At 33.9% G+C, this 15,211-nt stretch overlaps 1 long non-coding RNA gene across 6 annotated transcripts; it reads right to left on the minus strand.

Moving 5' to 3' along the window:
• Window positions 1-530: 530 nt before the first annotated feature.
• Window positions 531-5,696, minus strand: LOC132033975 (uncharacterized). Of its 6 annotated transcripts, none has more exons than XR_009408907.1 (7): window positions 5,458-5,696; window positions 5,011-5,098; window positions 4,157-4,278; window positions 3,106-3,211; window positions 1,889-2,062; window positions 1,377-1,541; window positions 531-841 (listed from the first exon to the last, which is right to left on the minus strand). It is a non-coding gene; the product is annotated as an uncharacterized LOC132033975 (long non-coding RNA). The 6 variants fall into 6 exon arrangements; XR_009408906.1 differs by having other exon boundaries at window positions 1,377-1,572; XR_009408908.1 differs by lacking the exon at window positions 1,889-2,062 and having other exon boundaries at window positions 1,439-1,572; window positions 5,458-5,686.
• Between the last annotated feature and the right edge of the window lie 9,515 nt (window positions 5,697-15,211).

The raw sequence follows: 15,211 nt of genomic DNA on the forward strand, positions 1-15,211 counted from the left end.
TGCTTCCATTCTTTTAATTTGAAATACGGAAAAGGGCCAAAATTACCCCTGAACTTTGAAAAATAGTTAAGTAAATACCCCCGTTATACTTTAGGGCCAATTATACTTACGGTTATCTTGTAAATTCAATTATCACATACAATCTAGCCATTTTATGCACGTGACATCATCCAGTAGCCTTCAAAATTATTTTACTCTCAAATAATTTTTTACTCACTAAAATAACTCAATCCGACCCAAATTTTTTTTCCAGCAAAAATAATACGGATAATTTTTTCAAAAAAAATATAAAAATAATTCCGTATTATTTTTCTTTGAAAAAAAAAAAAATTCGGGTCGGATTGAGTTATTTTAGTGAGTAAAAAATTATTTGAGGGTAAAATAATTTTGAAGAAACAGGATGATGCGCAGGCAACGATTAGGCAGAAAATATAATTGACCCCATAAGATAACCTAAGAGATAATTGCCCTAAAGTATAACGAAGGGTATGAATGAACTATTTTTCAAAGTTCAAGGGTAATTTTGGCCCTTTTCCGTTTGAAATATCTGTATATAACTTTAAGCGAACAACCAAGTCGTTTAATTATTTGGTCTTCAAAGGCGAATGAACAATATAATTCTACAGTCTGGCTTTAACAAAGTGAATATTTCCTTTAAGGAAATATATACTATAACAAAAACAAATCACCCAAAGTCTTACGTTATACCCACTTTAACCCGCACATAAAAATACTAAATGCATCAATTTCCAATCCACCACATAAGAAAAGCTCCAGAGAATTGGCATTCATTGCTAGTCTTTTTCTCTATCCAGGTTGATATGTCCACTCCAGCTTGACACTGGAAAAAAAGAAAGATGCTAAAAAAGTTACATACAAATGATCTCAAATGGCAACAGAATCCCAAGCTAACCTGATTGTTTGCTATAAATAAATTTATTTGTTAAATTTCTAAGCTTTATTGGCTACACTATAATAAGATCAGTAATCATTGAATATGCTGCAGTATTTATATTTCCCCATAATCAGATTTTAGCAAAGTCATATATATTGACTTTACATATATAAACTTTTAAGCAAACCACACACTTCCAAGATACAACTATAAATTAGTGTGAGTTTTGGTGATTAGCCATATAGAAAGAACTCCCTAAACGTATGTTAATTGAGTAAACATCATGCTATCTGTAAATTTCATGTCATTACAGGAAAAAATAGAACCAATGAACAAAAAACACAAAGGTAGCTACTTGGTTATTCAGCCACAAGTCACTTGATAGGAGTTATGTAGTTCAATTCAACGACACAGAGATGTTATAATACAAAAGGACATGAAAAAGATTTAATGACATGAAAAATAATTAAACAGAATTTACCAAATTAAGCGCCCGTTTGATTAATTGAATTATGCTATATTCATAAGATCTCTGTACAACACCTGGGACTAATGCGAGCTCGTCTCCCTCCTCAAAATTCCAAGCAGAGCAATAGCTCGAACACATTCTCCTCCCTACACCATTTTCCTTGTTTCCCTTTAGTTTCTGCTAGGAAAATATGATCTTCGTGAATGCACTGAAAGAGATGTGATACAAAATTCTAGTATCAAAACTAACAAAGCCCCCTGTAGCATCCCTACTTTTAGTACTAAATTGATGCAGAAGTTGCACCAGGTATCACAATGCAATCCTAGAACAGCGGACACAATTTTTTTTTTTTTAAAATAAAAAATCGGTGTACTCTATATTTCTCATTAACTATTATATTTAGGAAAAGTCACTAATAAACCAGCTTACGTAGAAAGCTATATAATTATAGACATGATGAAAATAAACAGTATGAAGAGTTGATGCGTTCTGCAGCGTAGAGAGAGATGGTTAGTAGTTAGTACCTTTGGGATCTGCTGCAATGTTGGATAGCTTTCTTTTGAAGGTTATTCATACATGAGCCTCTTTAGCATGCAAAATCATATGATCCAGGAGCAGGTCTTTTTTTTGCCCAAACAAATCCATATTTTTTGGCAGTATATGTTTGATTTTATCTCAGGATGTTTAAAAATCTCTCCCTTAAATACAACATGAAAAAGTGAGCAATCAACAATACTGAACGAAAGTTTATGAAGAAAACTCTCATTACTCTCTACATTCGGCTGAAGTAAACTATTAGCTCGTGCTATTTTCTCTAGGATATTTTTTAATCAAGTTTCTCTAGGATATTATTTAAGTACCTTTTGAAAGAAATTCGATTGTAGTAGTGTAGGATACCTGTATTATATTCTTAGACATTACTCATGAATCTGAGAGTGACAATATTGGACACTAAATGAAAAAAAAAAAATTAAAAAAAGTTCATTGTTTAAGCCCATGCCCAGAGCAAAATGAATAACAAATCAATCCGACAATATAATATAAACACCAGATTATATTAGCGCGCTATAGCCAGCAACATGAAACTTGAATGAGCTGATTGGTCGCTCTTTATAGCTTTGTTCAGCCATTCCATTTGGTCAGTGCCACAGAACCTTTGTCTTTGTATTCATCTTCAATCTCCTTCTATTGAAAGACATGGATGAATTTATAATTTATTACTACTATTTATTTTATAATTTGATATGCTCGTAAAACGTACGTTCGTGGCATCAAAATCGTGTTACTGAGAAAATTTTCTGTTAGTGTTCACTGAAAATGGAAGTTGTACCATGCTAATACCTATTACTAATGAAACCTTCAATCCATTCCTGGAATCTTTGGTGGAAAACTGGAGAATAAACAAATTCAAATTTAAGACCTGAATTGATGTTCGTGTATATGCAAGTTTTAGTACTTCACCTATTATTTTCTCAATGCTCTTGTTGAGTTCCAAAAATTTATGTTGCACTTAAAATGACTACCATATAACTACATGCGCACACACTCGCATAGAAATTTGACCGATTTATAATTTTTTAATAACTTTTGTAGCCAAATTTAAACAATCTAAATATCTAAACTCTCGAAAGTTCCTCTCTCTAATGAAAACCTTTAAGGTTACCAAAATATTGACTAAAACTGAAGATACCATATGGAAAATAAATCAAAGATATTTTGCGCATCTGTAAATTACACTTACTTGGGTATAAATTAAACCGGAGATAATTTGCATGCAGTGATTTCCGGCAAATAACACAGCCTCTGCTTGGGCTTCCACTATCCAAGCTCATTTTCATCTCCATCGTCTGCTACCCAAGCGTTGTTAGTAAGCACACATAAGAAGCCTTATGGAAAGAAAAAAAAAAATGACTAGAGGTCCATGGTAGAGCAGGCACAAGTAAGAGCAGAGAAGGATCGAAACGGAAAATTTAGATAATGTCGAAGCAAAATCTATAAATAACAACAAAGTAAAAGAAAGAAAAACTAATGACCTCTAAAATTCCATTGAATGCAGGGGAGATGAAATCTATGGATTTCTTATTCCCAGATTCAAAGAATTTTTTTAATTTCGACTACTCTGTTTCTGAAGACACAATCTCAACCTCAACACAATTCAGCAAACGACAGCGCCGGAGACGAACCAAATAACATTGAAATAGCATGTTTGAAAACTTTGCATGGAGTTTGCATCACTGAACTATCTAACTTCTGCCACATAGAAACAAATTCTAACAGGATACAAAAATAAATTTCAGACAAAATAATCAAACAATGCAGTGAATCAAAATAAGATGTAGTGATATTAATAAAAATGGAATCTTTGTCCATTTAAATGAGGAACAACTATCGGACGCTGATTAAAACGCCACTTTTCTCTAGAACCAAGAAGAGAACCTTTGCTACATTGTCACTTCTCCTACCAAAAATACTCAAAATATATCATTGTATAAAGGGGAAAGTATATAAAAACGAAACCCGTTATTGCTTAGCTACTTGCTCCCTTAATTTAATCTCATGTTTCTTTATAGCCTCCATATTCAGTCCTTCCCAACAATGAGAAAACACAGAAGTAGGTGAGCAGAAGGAGGATTATAAAAGCATAATGAGAAATCTATCAATCTAGTGTGCAAAACAGTTGAGCAAATAGAACCCCCAAAAGGGTTATACCTCAAAAAACAAATTAATCAACGATTATTAGATTTTTCACATGTGTTATGCCTACCACAAAATAAAAATTCAAGTGGTTATACCTCAATATTTTCCCATTCAGTCGTCCGACAAAACTCTTGGGGTAGGAACCTGCTTGAGAATTTTCTTTGTTCAGATAAAAAATGGAAGATAATAATCAGCACCGAAAAGTATATCAGAGAACCTACAACCAAAAACCAAAGAATTATGCTCAGCTTCAAAAATCAAGAAAACCTAAAATAAAAAAAGAATTAACTGGAGAAAGAGAAAAGATTGTTTCATAAGATTTTGCCAGAAACTTGAGAGTAGCTAACCTGACTAATCAATCTGAGATAGATCTGATAATAACCAAAAGAAAATGTGAGTGATACACTACACCCAAAAAATGATATAAAAAATCAATTTCTCGCAATCCCTTTTTGACTCATATCTTGGTAATATTCAAAACTTTATGAAACCACAGAACTAAATATCAAATGCCCAAATATAATCTATAAAGAGTCTTATCAAAACCCATTAAGACCTATATCTTTCTAAAGATCATAATAAATCTGTCCATTCAGTTTGCAAACCCATATAGTCTACTACATAAATTTCTCGGTAACTGAAATACTTTCTTTAGGTTAAAAAAACAAAGATGAATAAAAACTGTGCTGACATTCTTGGCATAGACGGTTCAGTCGAAACAGCTAAATTATGCAGCAAACTTACCTTTTAATCAAAATGCTACAAAGTTGGACAAATAAACAGCAGCCACAATGGAACACAGAAAGGAAAATAACAAAAGAAGATAAAAAGACAATAAAACAACTAAGTATTAGCAGACAACTATAACAAAAGATATCCAGAAAAAAAAAAACAATCTAAGCACTAGGAGTAGTCATGTTTGTGAAGATTGTGATGACTTAATAATTACCAGCCTGGTCCTGATTATCTCATACTCCCTCCGGATCATAAAAAGTGTCCACTTAGCCTTTTTTTCTTGGGTAAAAAAAAATGTCCACCTATTATATCAAGAAACAATTAACCTTTCGAAGCATTTTACCATAACATATATTGAGGTTTTAAGATAAGAATATTAAGCACAACACACTCGAATATTCATTATCAAAATGGTATGAAAGTCAAAATCAACACTCAATATTTTTTATATGGAAGTCAAAATCAACGAAAATCCAACTGGTAGCATCGTACCCATTTTATAACTAATCTTTTTTGTGAACCAAATTGTGATGATCTTCAAAGTATCAGTTAAAAGACAAAGAATCTCGAATATCCATTATCAAAATGGTATCGAAGTCAAAATCAACACTCAATATTTTTTATCATTCTTTTTCACCAATAAAACTTTAAAAACAAATACCTAAAAATTGCAGCAACGGTCTGAGCGAAAATTACACTATATTTTTCTACTAAAAGCTTCTTGATTTGCTGATAGATTTTTTTTTTTTTTTTACAAAAAGTGACATGTGAAGAAGGTGATTATACTGTATTTTTAGTATCTACTAAGAAGGAGAAAAGCTTGTGGGTTTGGTTAAAAAGAAGAAGCTTGTCGGTTTGGTTAAAAAGAATGCTGGGTTTGGTTAAAATGTCATAATTGCCCTTAGGACAGATGACATTCCAGCTTTCACTCATGTTTCTATATTAGTAGACTAGCTGGCGTATGCCCGTGCGCCAAACATTTTAGATTATAGTGTATTTATGTGTGCAGTTATTTTTTGATATTGTTTGATTTTTAATATGAGTCTTTTTTTTATTGCTTATTTTTAATGTGAGGTCCACTATTTTTTTTTTTAACATGAATTGGAGGTGGACGACGATCACCTCCAAGCACGGGCCCAACACTTTGGATTATAGTGTATTTATGTGTATGTAGTTTGTTTGGATAGTGATAATATATATATATATATATATATATATATATATATATTTTATATTGCTAATAAACACACACATATATACTATGTTCAAAATACGATTAATATAACATTGTAGTTTGTGCTCCGTATCCAAACTTTTATTATATTAGTGTTTGCAATGAATACAAAGGTTGAAAAAATTTATTAATACTTTTTAAAAGAGAAGACTTGTTTAAAACGAAATTATTTTCCTCTCTTTTAGACAAAATAATAGCAATATTTAAGCATTAGTTGATACTTTAACTTTTAATTCGATTAATTTAAAGGTGTAAAATATTCTATTGTTAATTTATGTAGATTGGACCTAAACAATACTTATTATTTTTATCAAATTTTGATTTGGATAATTCTAATACAAATTATTAAATTAATATTACATATTTAAAACGAAACAAAGTAGAAATTTGATTTTCTATTTAAACGAAGAACTACTATTTTTTAATTTTTAATGAATATTCTTGGTTTAGCTCATTCTACTTGTCATGTTGTCTTTTGCACTTTTTTTTAAGGAAACGACAATTAGAATTTGACTAATTTACCTTATTTATTATTTGATCTCCATTTAATATTATTTCTTCTTTTACGACATTAATCTCTTTTCACATTTATTAGTGTAAGAATAAAAATTAAAATATAAATATTTTAAGTATATTTATTTTAGTAAACATAACAAATAAATGACATGGCGGAATAACAAATACAACAGTTAAATATCTATATTAGATTTCAGGCTAATATAAGAATAGAAAGAAAATTGTATGGTTTGACCATTTAATCTTTTGAAGAAAAGCAATAATATGGGGTCCACGTTTTTTGCTATACAATAATTTCATTTGCTCTCACTAATGGGTTGATACGCATTTGACAATGAATCCACCATTATTGACTTAATGGGAATACTTTGGGGATTACATGAATATTGTTTGATTTTTTAATATGGGGTGCACGTTTTTTTTTTTTTGTTTTTTGATATTGCTTTTTTTTTTTAATATGGGGTCCACTTTTTTTTTTTTTTTTTTTTTAAACATGAGTTGGTGACGGACGACGATCCATCCCCCAACCCATGCTTATATATAGTATAAAAATAAAAACTAGAAACATTGAATGCGTGAAACTAGGTATATATTACGTGGTCTATATCTAGTCATCAATTATTTGTTTGCCCTATTATCCATATGAATGTTTGAAGGCATTTTTTCTAGATTTAATGGATATTTGTTGCGTAAAATTTTTGACGTCCGCAGTTTCGTGTCATGATCCAAATCATTGATCATGCGGGCACCTACCCTTTTCCCACCTGACAGGCGAACCCGTCCCTTAAAGATTCATCCAACAATATAAATAATAAATAAAAGCAACAGAAGTCTAAAATCATAGATGGATAGTAATGGGGAATACAACATGAACTACCTAAGGAATCTGGTCTGAATCATACAAGAGCATCCAAGTAAATGTCTAGAAATACAGGTCCAAAATGATAAAATATTTGTCTAAATGGAAGAAAGTAAAGACCGAGATAGATGAGTCTCCGAGCAGCGGATCGGAACATGGCTCACCCTGGAAACTCCAATTATTTGCCCTCGGGAACTCACACAGGGGGGCACGAAGTGGAATCGATAACAAACTCGCACTCGAAAGAATGCAGCAAGGTAGCATCAGTACAACAACACGTACTAGTAGGCATCATAGGCCGACAACAATTAGCTAACATATATAAAAGAAAGAAACTGAAAGATAGGCATATAGGCAGTCAAATATACAGTCACTAAGCACATCCGCGTAAGACTTGTAATAATGTGAACCACATAGATCTCAGTAGTCTACAATCATAGTCGAGGCGGAAATCTCTAGTCCTCGAATCCATCAAGTGTCTAGATAAGTGATTAACAAGCACGCAACATCTCAAATGAATCAACAACTAAGGAATCAAAGCTGAAACGTACCATACAATACAACAACTAGAATCAGAGATATGAATGGATGTAATATGAAAACATGTGGGATGCAATGCTATGCACTGGGCAACTGTCTCATATCGTACACATATGTTACGGACGGAAACCTCCACGTCTCGATAGTCATGACCCGGGGGACCTGTGAAGTCCATGTACCAGTCACTTCGCACACAACCTAGAAATGACTCCACAACACCAACCATTCCGCACACAGCCCAGAGATGGCTACTATATCAAGTATGTCCATAGTCACTTAGCACAAAACCTAGAGATGACTTTACTCCTTCACTTTCTCCATTAGAACCGCATCACAGTATCATGTGAAATGTAGGATGAAATGCATGCATGAATGTCAAATTCAACAATAATCATGAGGGCAAATAAACATAACAACATTCGTAAATCAATTACCAGTACAATCCTATTCTCATTGTCACACCCCAACCTTGAGAGGGTGTGGCTGGCACCTGGAACCTGAAAGCCGAGCGAACTAATTGTGATATCTGAACTCTGTAATATAAATCATAAGCTGACAAGGTCCAATAATATATATATGCCTAACTGAGGCCGACAAGGCCAACAAAACACATCAACACTAAATGATAGTCTATAAGCCTCTAAGAGTACTAAAATGCAACAATTGGTCGGGACAGGGCCCTGCCGTATCCAACCCCATCTAAATATATATATACACATGCATACATCTTATTTGATGACTCTGACCAGCAACTCCGGAGAATGGAGTGCGAACATCCTTGCTGAACTCTAGTACCCTCCTGAGAAAGGTACACCAATCTGTCTACCTGTACCTGTGGGCATGATCTCACCGTCCCCAAACAAAAAGGGCGTCAGTACGAATAATGTACTGATTATGTAAGACATGAATAACAACATAATAAAAGTATGGAAGGAACATGAGATAGGAAAAGTAACCTGTATAGCTGATTGCCCCTTAAGGCGGATATCATGCATGCTTAGCTTTTAAGAAAAAATATTTTCATACATATATAATATAAGTGTCAGTGCTGCGGAACGTGCAACCCGATCCGTAAATGTTAGTGCTACGGAACGTACAGCTCGATCCATATATCATATCATCCTGCGTCTAGGGTATCATCATAACCTGCCCACTGCAGTGGTGTGCACAATAGTTGCCGTACCGGGCCGACTATTGGGCGGCTCGGTAATGAAAATAAATATATATATATAAGTGCAATGCAAGACTGACCTAAAAAAGAGATATCACAAGAAGAGTCGGAGTGACCTATCGTCGTTATCCTCCGACTATCGTTATTGTCGCTACGTTTTTTATCTTTTCAATTCAAGAAACAACACATGGAGAATAGGAGATATACTTCAATAATGATTATATAAGTGATAAAGATCGGCTCAACTAAATAAAATACCATTAGCTCGACTTCAACATAAAGAATAACATACTGAACAACTTTTTTCCAATCGACAAGAAAGATACGAGGTGCGGGAAAGTACTACAACACAAACCATATATAAATCAAGGAAACAACCTTCACCATTAGGGAATGAAATCAACTCATATTTAACGGGGAAAGTACCACGATGAACATTATACTTCTCTCGGTAAACAAGAAGGATAAGGAATGTGAGAAAATATTTCAATGTGAACTATTCGTGAGAAGAAGTAAGTTTAATCATTTTGGAACACCCTCGATGCATGTTTAACGGAAGACCTATCAAATGATAACCAAACGGAATATGGAAGCATGGAGAGTTCTTTTATACAAGTCATATAGGAAGTAGAGATTAGCTCATTCGTTCTTGGATATGATCGACACAAGTTAACGAGATAACGTTTTAAAAAAACGCATTTGAATTCTAGTCATGCCAAGAAAAGCCCTACATACCTTAACGACGAATTTTTTCATGTTCCACGAGTTCTCGAATACCCTACGAACGATAACCTACATCATATGACCAATTTGGGATCAATTCAAAGTTCATAGCTTACGGAAATACTCATTGAGGCTTTTCACCAAACAACTTGCGGGCGTAAGTTCGTAGGGTCATTTTCAGTTCAATTCCTCTGTACAAAACTACCATTTTCTTCTCCCTTACTCCTATTCCTCATTATCGTTCCATCCATAACTCCATAATTCCGAGAAATGCATTTAAACCACAGGAAACAGCCCTAACAATCAAGTTCAGCCATAAGAATTTATATGAGTTCATAAGAGTGGTATTCATGGGATTTTCTCCACAATTTCTAAGTTAAATACTTGGAGAAGCTTAAGAGAATCATTAAAACGAGGAAAAATACCTTGATTTATGAAGAACACTCCAAAACAAAGATTACTTCAAGTCGAAGAATTCTTCCGAGAAGCAAAATAGTGAAGAAATCACGATTCCGTAATCGCCATGTTGTTCTTCATGTTAAAGTTGATTGATTTGCACTTGGATTGGTTAGGATTCATGGGGGATTTATTTGGAGAGTGTATTAGGGTTTCCTTGTCTTTAAAGATGAAGAAATGGGGATAAAAACGTGAAAAAGGTGATATATATACAAGGGCAAAAATTAAACCCCCGACCAAGGTCCTCTCTCCCGCAACAGTTCGCACCCAGAGACGGAAATGCGAATATCTCTCTCCTCCGACATCGAATCGATGAATAGTAAAATGCTGTGAAAACTAGACTCGTAGATATTCAATTAGATAGGTGGATCACCCCGTAAATCCAAGTGAATTGAGAGAAAATCTCCAAGACATCTGACCCAAATTTTAGTGAAATTTACACACTTAACTTGCGACGCCCTTTGTCAGATTTCGTTTTACAACTCATTTGACTTCCAAACTTAACAAGAGACCATTATACGATTCAAATAATTCATATAATACTTGCTTAGCATGTGAAACACTCCTAATCTCACCCAAAAGTACAAGTTATCGTATTCCTATCTTACCGACTTTTGACGAAATTCATCCTTCTTTGATTCACTCACCCTGCAAACCTTCCACCACTTACTAATATTATTTATAGACTCTTATAACCATTTATATTAATAAGCTCAATCCCTTTTAACCTCAAGATAATTTCTTTGAACTTGCGCCAACTAACTCATAATGTGACTTTAACGTGCAAAAATTCAGGATGTAACACTCATATCTGTGCAAGGCCACGTCCGGAACAATTTCCCTTCGGACCACATAGGTAACACCAAATAATATATGCAAGAGATGCCATATGAAATATGCATATAACAAACATCATAATAAGAAGCCTCAGATGTTTCGCTTTCCCTTTTAGCATTACTAATATCAAATCATACTTCATAACGATGAATCATGTAGAATGTGTATGAATGATATGCAAGATATCAAGTCTCAAGTGAAATCATATCAAAACTCAATCGTCTCACACATGGACACATATCACAATATTAATACCGAAGCAAGTTCTTCCTCTATCAATGATAATGTCAAGATAAGTGGGAGACAACCATATAACAACCATCATGCACGTGGCAACAAGCCAAGTCACAACAAAGAGGCGACAAGCCCACAAGTCATCAACAATACCAACCTAAGAATATCCATCTCAATTTCATACCCGAAGGCTTGGCATGCTTTCTTCGTCAATAACTAACTCTACATATGCTTCACTAACTGGAGTCTAGCCAAAAAGGGAAAGTCGTAACCAACCTTGCTACTGAGCTGGAGCCACGAGCAATCAGATTTGAGCCTTGCCCTTCCGAAGAGCCTCCGAATGCTCAAGGTCAAGCCATTATTGAGTTCTAAGTTACAAATGAGAAACAATGGTACCCATATTACTATACATTCGTTTGAATCAAAATCAACTAAGTAAAGAGGAGAAACGGGCCCACAAGGGTAAAATGGGTGTTTCAAATGTGTAATAGGTAACCCAACGTTCTAGAAGTTCAATTCCACTCCCCAATTGCTAATTTAGCTCAAGTATTGATCAATTTCACCATTCAAAGCAAATCCCGCAATTTAGGCATGAACCTTAGCTTTTCCATATTTCATTTTCTCAACTAGAAAGGAAGATTCAAGCCTATTGGTTGATAATTCATGAAATATCATGCTTAGATTAGTCAAATCCATCAATTTATCTCATATTGGAAAACTAAAATTCAAATAACAAATTATAGGGCAAAACTCACCTTCTTTGTTTAGTTCTCTAGATTTTCTACCATAGATTCAAGCTTAGGAAAGGTAATTAAAGGAAGTCAAGGTTAGAGAGACTTACCCCAAGAAGAATCCATTTAGAACCTCGTCAAATCGCCTTAAAGACACGTAGGAGCAATAAATGTGGGAATGGAAAATGAATGGTTTCACTTAGCATTAAATAGAATCTGCTTCTGCGTTTTCCACAGCAGGGGAAAAGCGTCCGCTACAGCGGAACCGCTCCCACGGTCCACCAATCACTATAGCACGTCCGCTGGAGCGGATTCCCAAGAACCCCAATGACCCCTGCCAGCGAACTTGGCCTCACTGAGGCGGGTCCATTGTGACGCATGAGGTCTCGCCCCAGCGTGACATCAGTCACAAAAAATTTGCTGGTTTTTCACTAACTTCTTGTCAGAACCCGACAATCACCCGAGACCTCCCAGATGCAAACCAGATATGTAAACATACATAAAAACACGTTATGTACTCACTCGTGTTCTCAAAATTCCCAACGGAGGCCTAGTTGACCGGATCAACACCCAATGGCCAAAGACCAACGTTCCAACTAATAACTCAAAATGCTCCCGAGTGCTTCGGGAACTGAACTGAACATCCCACCAAGTCATAGTCGATCATTCGGACCTCTCGGAATCAACGGATTTTCGAAAAAGATCCATTTACCCAAAAGTTAACTATCGGTCAAACGTTTTCACTTTAAGGCTCCAATTCTCATAAGTCATCATAAAACTCGCTCGACTACCTCGGAAACCGTGCCACCCATCCCTGCGGGTCAAAATTGTACTAATAGGGATTGGAGAAGGGTCAATGGGGGTAAATGGCTCAAAAATGCAATAACGACCAAACGGGTCGTTCCATTTCGTTTATTAAAATATTTTTGCTTTCTTTATAAGATTAAACAACGACATAGATACGGAGAAGAAAGTGCATTTTTTAAAGTGATCGATCATGGCTTCAAGAACTTCAAGCATTTATGCTTGAACTTTAAGTATTTATGTCTTAATTTCAAGTATTTATGTCTTAATTAACTTCAAGCATATATGACTGAATTATAAATAATTTTGCTGAACCTTATGTTCTTATATGTTTAGATGGATTTCATATCCTGTTCCAAATATGGTAGATGGTTTCAAGGTTTTATATTTGAACATGTAACTATCTCAATATCTTAATTTGGTCTCCTTTTTCATGCTTCTAGTTTGGACTGATGACAATAAGTTTTATGATGGATTTACTCGTGCCGCAGGCATTTTGGCGAACACTCCATAAACCCTCTCTACATGTGAGTAATATTCAATTATATTTTTCTCATTCTTGTTGCATTTAAATTATTTGCATTATGGATCTGATAATCGTGTTCTTTGTTTTGTTTGTTCTAGTTGCTGAAATCATACAATCATATGCGATGACTTTATAGAAGCTTTTTTATCTTGGTTAGTTGCTCTTATAGTTAAACCAATTGTAACAACAGTCTTTTGTAGAGATTTTTCATGATCAAGAAGAAAAAGCGATGCTTTTTTCTGAAGGCTACACGTTAAATATTAGAGAAAAATTAGATATACAATAGCTTAAATAGCAGGGTGGAGCAAAAGTTCAAACTTCAATACATTGTGTTGGAATTCACACTTCTAAAAGTGAAACTCCAAATTTCAGCTATAAAAGTTCAAATTTTAATATAATATCCTAGAGTTCACACCTATAAAAGTGAAAATCCAGGATTTTCAGTATTCAAATTTTAGAAAAAATGTTCAAACTCAAGAATTCTAGTACTCAAATTCTTGAAGTATGTATGGAAAAAGGTTCAAACTCCATAGATCTTTTTTGGATTTTTCAAACTCCAGAATTTCGAACTCTAGCAGAGTATTGCTGGAGTTTACTGTTGGAGTTCCAAATTCAAAACACACTTTACTAAAAAAATTCTTTATTTTAGCCAGGGGCGGAGCTATAGCCTTGAAACGGTGGTCAGGTGAACACCCTTCGCCGGAAAATTCCATCGTATGTGTAGGTCAAATATCGTTGTTATCGGATAATTACTTAACCCTGAACACCCTTGACAGATCCAGCAGTGATAGGGCAGTGGTCAAGGGTGTTCAGCTCATCAAAAGACACGCGGGTTCAAATCCATGCAGCTGCTAACTTTTGCCTACTTCTATTATTGTAGGCAAAATAGAACAACTAATGGAGCGGTTCACCACCAACTCTCGCAAATATTCTCTCATATAAAGAAGGTAAGTATTGCTGTTAAGTCTTGTGTTATTATTGCAATAATGCTTCAACTTATATGATATTTTTAATCATATTGACATAAGAAGAATTTCAACTTATAATACTTATTCATATAATTTTTAAATATCTAAATTTTAATTTTAGAATATTGAGTTGATTTAATTCAATTTAACTTTAAAATTAGTCAATTTGAATCTCGAGAACCAAAAAATGTCACATAAATTTAAAAGGATTTCAGTTATAGGAATCACAAAACTAGTCACAATGCATAGACAGCCTTTTTCATTATTCTTAAATATTTTGGTGACAATTACTTAGTGTCTTAGCTACGTTTTGCATATTTTTTTTTTTTTGGTTTGGATTATTATATTGTGTCTTGTAGTTATTTTTCCAATTAGAATAGAAAAAATATTTTAAATACCAAAAGATTCATCTTATACAAATTAAAATGTTCTACAATAAATGATGAAATTTTAGGCGATTTTGTAGTGCCTGATGTACAAAAGAGATATTTAGTATAGTTTTTAATGAGGCTATTATAAGAATATTTCAAGATATAAATCTTCTCGAGTAGGATTCAACAATATATTTGGATTATGCTTTCACTAGAAGAATTTTTTTTTCCCCTTCTTTTATGTTTAGTTTAAATTTATACAACTTTTAGTACTATAATAAGTGCTTTCATGACTTAACTAAATATTATGTAGCTTGACTTCATGTTTTCGCACCAAATCATCATTTTTTTTAATTTTTTTTTTTTTTAATTTACCTCTTCGAAGTTTGAACACCCTTCGGTAAAATCCTGGCTCCGCCATTGATTTTTGCTAGGGATATCTGTG

The sequence above is a fragment of the Lycium ferocissimum genome, chromosome 10 (genome assembly GCF_029784015.1).
Source record: "Lycium ferocissimum isolate CSIRO_LF1 chromosome 10, AGI_CSIRO_Lferr_CH_V1, whole genome shotgun sequence".
Classification (NCBI taxonomy): domain Eukaryota; kingdom Viridiplantae; phylum Streptophyta; class Magnoliopsida; order Solanales; family Solanaceae; genus Lycium; species Lycium ferocissimum.